A 6,627-nucleotide genomic window follows, 5' to 3' on the forward strand; every position below is an offset into this window, starting at 1 on the left:
TGATAAAACCTCATCGAGCTGGATGCAATCTTATTTGTTATTTGGATGGGAGGGGAGGAAACAGGTGGTAGAGGTGAAGGCACTGTGCACCCCCCCTTCCCCCTTCTCAGTAAGCTGTGGAGTCCCCCAAGGCAGTATATCAGGGCCTTTACTGTTCCTAATATACGTAAACGACATGTCATCAGCATGCGACTGTGAATTGTTCCTGTTTGCGGATAACTAGGCCCTGCTGGTATCCGGCAAGGACAAGTCTCTGTAGAATTTGCACCTGGTTCGCTGACAATAAGCTATCCATACACTTAGGTAAAACGGCAGCACGGTGGTACAGGGGTTAGTGCATGTGCCTCACCATACGAAGGTCCTGAGTAGTCCGGGGTTCTTTCTGTGTGGAGTTTGCATGTTCTCCCCGTGACTGTGTGGCTTCTCTCCAGGTACTCTGGCTTCCTCCCACGACCAAAAACATGCACTTGGGGATAGGTTGATTGGCAACACTAGAGTGTGTGAATGTGAGTGTGAATATTGTCTGTCTATCTGTGTTGGCCCTGCGATGGGGTGGCGACTTGTCCAGGGTGTACCCCACCTTCCGCCCGAAAGCAGCTGAGATAGGCTCCAGCACCCCCCGCGACCCCGAAAGGGACAAGCGGTAGAAAATGGATGGATGGATGGATGGAATCCATCCTATTTGGGTCCCAAATCAACCTTAAGAAAGTCAGTGATTTCACTATAAAAGTGGGTGACATTGTTATCACCAGGAAAGATGAGGTCACCTACCTAGGTTCCATTCTAGAGGCTAATATTTCCTGTGATAAAATGGCAACCAAGGTAATCAAAAAGGTCAACCAACAAACAAGATTTCTCGATAGAACCTCCTCTCTAGTCAACAAAAGCACCATGAAGATTCTAGCGGGAACTCTCATTCAACCCTTTTTCGATTATGCATGCACCTCCTGGTACCCCAGCACCTACAAAACCCTCAAATCTAGACTCCAAACATCCCAGAACAAGCTAGTCAGGTTACTTCTAGACCTCCACCCCAGATCACACCTCACTCCTACCCACTTCTCCAAAGTGGGCTGGCTCAGGGTGGAGGACAGAGGAAAACAACTTGCACTGAGCCTAGTCTATTAAATCCGCTACACTTCCCTGATAGCGAAGTACATGTCAAACTACTTCCATAACGTAAATGACCGCCATAACCACAACACCAGGGGGAGCTCCACTAACCACGTCAAACCCAGATTCCGATCTAACAAAGGTCTTAACTCATTCTCCTTCTATGCCACATCAATATGGAATGCACTCCTAACAGGTGTAAAATAAAGTGCATCTCTATCCTTCAAAACCGCACTAAAAGAACACCTCCAGGCAACTACAACCCTAGACTAACACCCTCCCCCCACCACATCCCACCTCCCCGGATTGTAAATAATCAAATTTATATACTTGTTCTTATGCTTTCTGAGCTCACTATGTTCACTGCTCGCTGTACATATTCTACCAAGTCAGAGCTACACTGTTTCAATGTCCATTTATCAGATGATATAATTGTTGATGACTGAAGTGCTGATATCAACCAAACCTAAAAAACTAAACCCCCCCCCCAACCCCACCCCCTACACATCCCACCCCCCGGATTGTAAAGAATGCAATTAATTCAATGTATATTTCAGGATGGTTTATTATTGTCTATTCTTTAACATGTACAAGACACATAAGAACTGAAATTACATTTTCTCTGATATACTCTGATGATTAACTTGTGTGATGACCAGAGGTGGGTAGTAACGCGCTACATTTACTCCGTTACATCTACTTGAGTAACTTTTGGGATAAATTGTACTTCTAAGAGTAGTTTTAATGCAACATACTTTTACTTTTACTTGAGTATATTTATAGAGAAGAAACGCTACTTTTACTCCGCTACTTTTATCTACATTCAGCTCGCTACTCGCTACTAATTTTTATCGATCTGTTAATGCACGCTTTGTTTGTTTTGGTCTGTCATAGTGCCTGCGTTTCAACAAAAACAGTCACTGGTGACATTCACTCCGTTCCACCAATCAGATGCAGTCACTGGTGACGTTGGACCAATCAAACAGAGCCAGGCGGTCACATGACCTGACTTAAACAAGTTGAAAAACTTATTCGGGTGTTACCATTTAGTGGTCAATTGTATGGAATATATACTGTACTGTGCAATCTACTAATAAAAGTTTCAATCAATCAATCAAAAGTGTGAAGGAAAAAAGACCCTTTTTTATTTCAATCGTACATCCTGTCAAAAGCATAAAGACTGACTGCACAGTTCCTGTCTTCACAATAAAAGTGCCGCTCCATCGCGCCTGCGCTTTCAAAACAAGAGTCTCTGAAAGCCAGCGCAAACAAGCTAGCAAGCTACGGAGTTTGCCGCCAATGTATTTCTTGTAAAGTGTATAAAAACGAATATGGAAGCTGGACAAATAAGGTGCCAAAAACCAACCACTTTCATGTGGTATTAGACAGAAAGGAGGAATTTTTTTTCTCCTCCATTTGAAAACGTGGACGCTATCAGCACTACGGTCTGATTACAATCAATGCAAGTCATCAGAATCAGGTAATACACCAACTTATATTCTTGTCTTCATGAACGAAAGGAATCTATATGTGTTAAACATCAAACATGTATGTATATTCATTAAAACACCTTTAACATGTAAACAAAAACGGCAAAATAAATAAATATAAATTATATACTGTATATATATATGTGTGTGTATATATATGTATATGTATATATATATGTATATACATATATATATATATATATATATATGATATGTGTGTGTATGTTACTCATCAGTTACTCAGTACTTGAGTAGTTTTTTCACAACATACTTTTTACTTTTACTCAAGTAAATATTTGGGTGACTAGCTACTCCTTACTTTTACTTGAGTAATAAATCTCTAAAGTAACAGTACTCTTACTTGAGTACAATTTCTGGCTACTCTACCCACCTCTGGTGATGACTGTATTATGCTGATAGTATATATTTGTACCATGAATTGATTAACCTGGACCCCGACTTAAACAAGTTGAAAAACTTATTCGGGTGTTACCATTTAGTGGTCAATTGTACGGAATATGTACTTCACTGTGCAACCTACTAATACAAGTTTCAATCAATCATTCAAAAAGAGAGATGATTTATATTTCAATATATGCCAAATGAATCAAAACATGTATATAATTATACTAATGTAACGCCCAAGGAAACGTAATTATATCTGAAACTTATTTCCTGTCATCTTTGTAGGCTAACTGAGAAAATACCTTCATGATGAGGTTCACCTGCAGATTGACTGATGCTGAGGCATTCATATTCTGGACTTGTCTTTTCCTCCTCCAGAAGATCAAGAGAACTTAATGGCGCCCTTCTGAAGGTGAAACAGTCTCATAAAATAAAATAAACATGACTGGGGTAGAGCAACGGATGAAAACCTTAGACTTTGCCAAAGGTTGTTTTTTTTGTCAGGAGCAGACATTTTCTGTTAATATATATATTATTCATTTCTCCTTTTCAAGACCAGAGACTTTCAAGCCAAACTAACATAAATGTAGACATTTTAAACCAATATTACTATTATTCATTTTAAAATGTTAATTGTTCCCATTGATAATAATTCAGCAAAAGAAAATGGTGCGTTAAAGGGGGACTGCACTTTTTTTTGGAAATGTGCCTATCATTGACAACCCCTAGGTACGACAAGAACACGTCTTTCTTTTTTATGCATTATCATTTGTAATATAAGGCAAGAAGACCTACGAGGTGGCTAACCGCCAACAGTACTCTTTTTACATGTCGTGACCTGCATATTAACCAAGTATTAGCAATATTGTTATCATAAGCGCTAACGCAGAGGAACTACTATTAGCTACAGATAGGTAACTAGCTTATGCAGCTATAGGTTGTATTCACCTGACGTCACGTCCAGCTCATTAAATATGCGAGACTCAAAGTGGTGGGCCAGCGAGCAGCTGTTGTCAAAGGTTTTGCCCAAGTTACAAAACGTAAAGTATTGTTGACGGTTTTTGAATGCATTTTTAAAGGGATTTAGAGGTAGTATTAATTTCTCCCATTAGCTGCATTATAGCCACCAAGAACAAGCCGATTTGTATATGTTAGAATGCAAAAAAAACAAAAAACATTTTCTTCTTGTCTCTCATTATGATTGTGAACGATAGGCAAAAGTAAAAAAAAAAAATGCAGTTCCCTTTTAAAATGACCAAAATAGATAGCAATGACATGGTATTATGAATGTGCCCGTTACTACAAACCCTGTTTCCATATGAGTTGGGAAATTGTGTTAGATGTAAATATAAACGGAATACAATGATTTGCAAATCCTTTTCAACCCATATTCAACTGAATGCACTACAAAGACAAGATATTTGATGTTCAAACTCATAAACTTATTTTTTTTCCCAACACGTGCTAAAGTAGTTGGGAAAGGGCATGTTTACCACTGTGTTACATGGCCTTTCCTTTTAACAACACTCAGTAAACGTTTGGGAACTGAGGAGACACATTTTTTAAGCTTCTCAGGTGGAATTCTTTCCCATTCTTGCTTGATGTACAGCTTAAGTTGTTCAACAGTCCGGGGTTCTCCGTTGTGGTATTTTAGGCTTCATAATGCGCCACACATTTTCAATGGGAGACAGGTCTGGACTACAGGCAGGCCAGTCTAGTACCCGCACTCTTTTACTATGAAGCCACGTTGATGTAACACGTGGCTTGGCATTGTTTTGCTGAAATAAGCAGGGGCGTCCATGGTAACGTTGCTTGGATGGCAACATATGTTGCTCCAAAACCTGTATGTACCTTTCAGCATTAATGGTGCCTTCACAGATGTGTAAGTTACCCATGTCTTGGGCACTAATACACCCCCATACCATCACAGATGCTGGCTTTTCAACTTCGCGCCTATAACAATCCGGATGGTTCTTTTCCTCTTTGGTCCGGAGGACACGACGCCCACAGTTTCCAGAAACAATTTGAAATGTGGACTCGTCAGACCACCGAACACTTTTCCACTTTGTATCAGTCCATCTTAGATGAGCTTAGGCCCAGCGAAGCCGACGGCGTTTCTGGGTGTTGTTGATAAACGGTTTCGCCTTGCATAGGAGAGTTTTAACTTGCACTTACGGATGTAGCGACCAACTGTAGTTACTGACAGTGGGTTTCTGAAGTGATCCTGAGCCCATGTGGGGATCTCCTTTACACACGGATGTCGCTTGTTGATGCAGTACAGCCTGAGGGATCGAAGGTCACGGGCTTAGCTGCTTACGTGCAGTGATTTCTCCAGATTCTCTGAACCCTCTGATGATATTACGGACCGTAGATGGTGAAATCCCTAAATTTCTTGCAATAACTGGTTGAGAAAGGTTTTTCGTAAACTGTTCAACAATTTGCTCACGCATTTGTTGACAAAGTGGTGACCCTCGCCCCATCCTTGTTTGTGAATGACTGAGCATTTCATGGAATCTACTTTTATACCCAATCATGGCACCCACCTGTTCCCAATTTGCATGTTCACCTGTGGGATGTTCCAAATAAGTGTTTGATGAGCATTCCTCAACTTTATCAGTATTTATTGCCACCTTTCCCCAACTTCTTTGTCACGTGTTGCTGGCATCAAATTCTAAAGTTAATGATTATTTGCCAAAAAAAAATGTTTATCAGTTTGAACATCAAATATAGACTTAGACTTAGACTTACACTTTCTTTTTATTGTCATTCAAATTTGAACTTTACGGCACAGATAAGAACGAAATTTCGTTACATAAACTCATGGTAGTGCAGCATAAGAAAGCAATAAGGTGCATGTATAAATAAATAAATAGGTTACTGTACAGATAAATATATTGCACTTTTTCACATGCGTCCACGTTTATGGATGTATGTGTCTTTTTTATTCCAGCGAGTTAATCGATTTTGGGGGGAGTTGAGGAGATAATTTAATTATGATGCGTTCAAGAGTCTTACGGCCTGAGGGAAGAAGCTTTTACAGAACCTGGAGGTTCTGCTTCGGAGGCTGCGGAACCTCTTTCTAGAGTCCAGCAGTGAAAACAGTTCTTGGTGGGGGTGGGAGGAATCTTTGCAGATTTTCTTAGCCCTGGTCAGGCAGCGGCTTTTTGTGATCTCCTGGATAAGAGGAAGAGGAGTCCTGATGATCTTTTCCGCCGTCCTCACCCCTCTCTGGAGAGACTTCCAGTCTGACTTCAAGTCTATGTTGTCTTTGTAGCATATTCAACTGAATATGGGTTAAAGTTAAAGTTAAAGTTAAAGTACCAATGATTGTCACACACACACTAGGTGTGGCGAAATTATTCTCTGCATTTGACCCATCACCCTTGATCACCCCCTGGGAGGTGAGGGGAGCAGTGGGCAGCAGCGGTGGCCGCGCCCGGGAATCATTTTTTGGTGATTTAACCCCCAATTCCAACCCTTGATGCTGAGTGCCAAGCAGGGAGGTAACGGGTCCCATTTTTTTAGTCTTTGGTATGACTCGGCCTGGGTTTGAACTCACAACCTACCGATCTCAGGGCGGACACTCTAGCCACTAGGCCACTGAGTAGGTCAAAGTGAG

Source organism: Nerophis lumbriciformis, linkage group LG01 (genome assembly GCF_033978685.3).
Source record: "Nerophis lumbriciformis linkage group LG01, RoL_Nlum_v2.1, whole genome shotgun sequence".
NCBI classification, from domain to species: Eukaryota; Metazoa; Chordata; class Actinopteri; order Syngnathiformes; family Syngnathidae; genus Nerophis; species Nerophis lumbriciformis.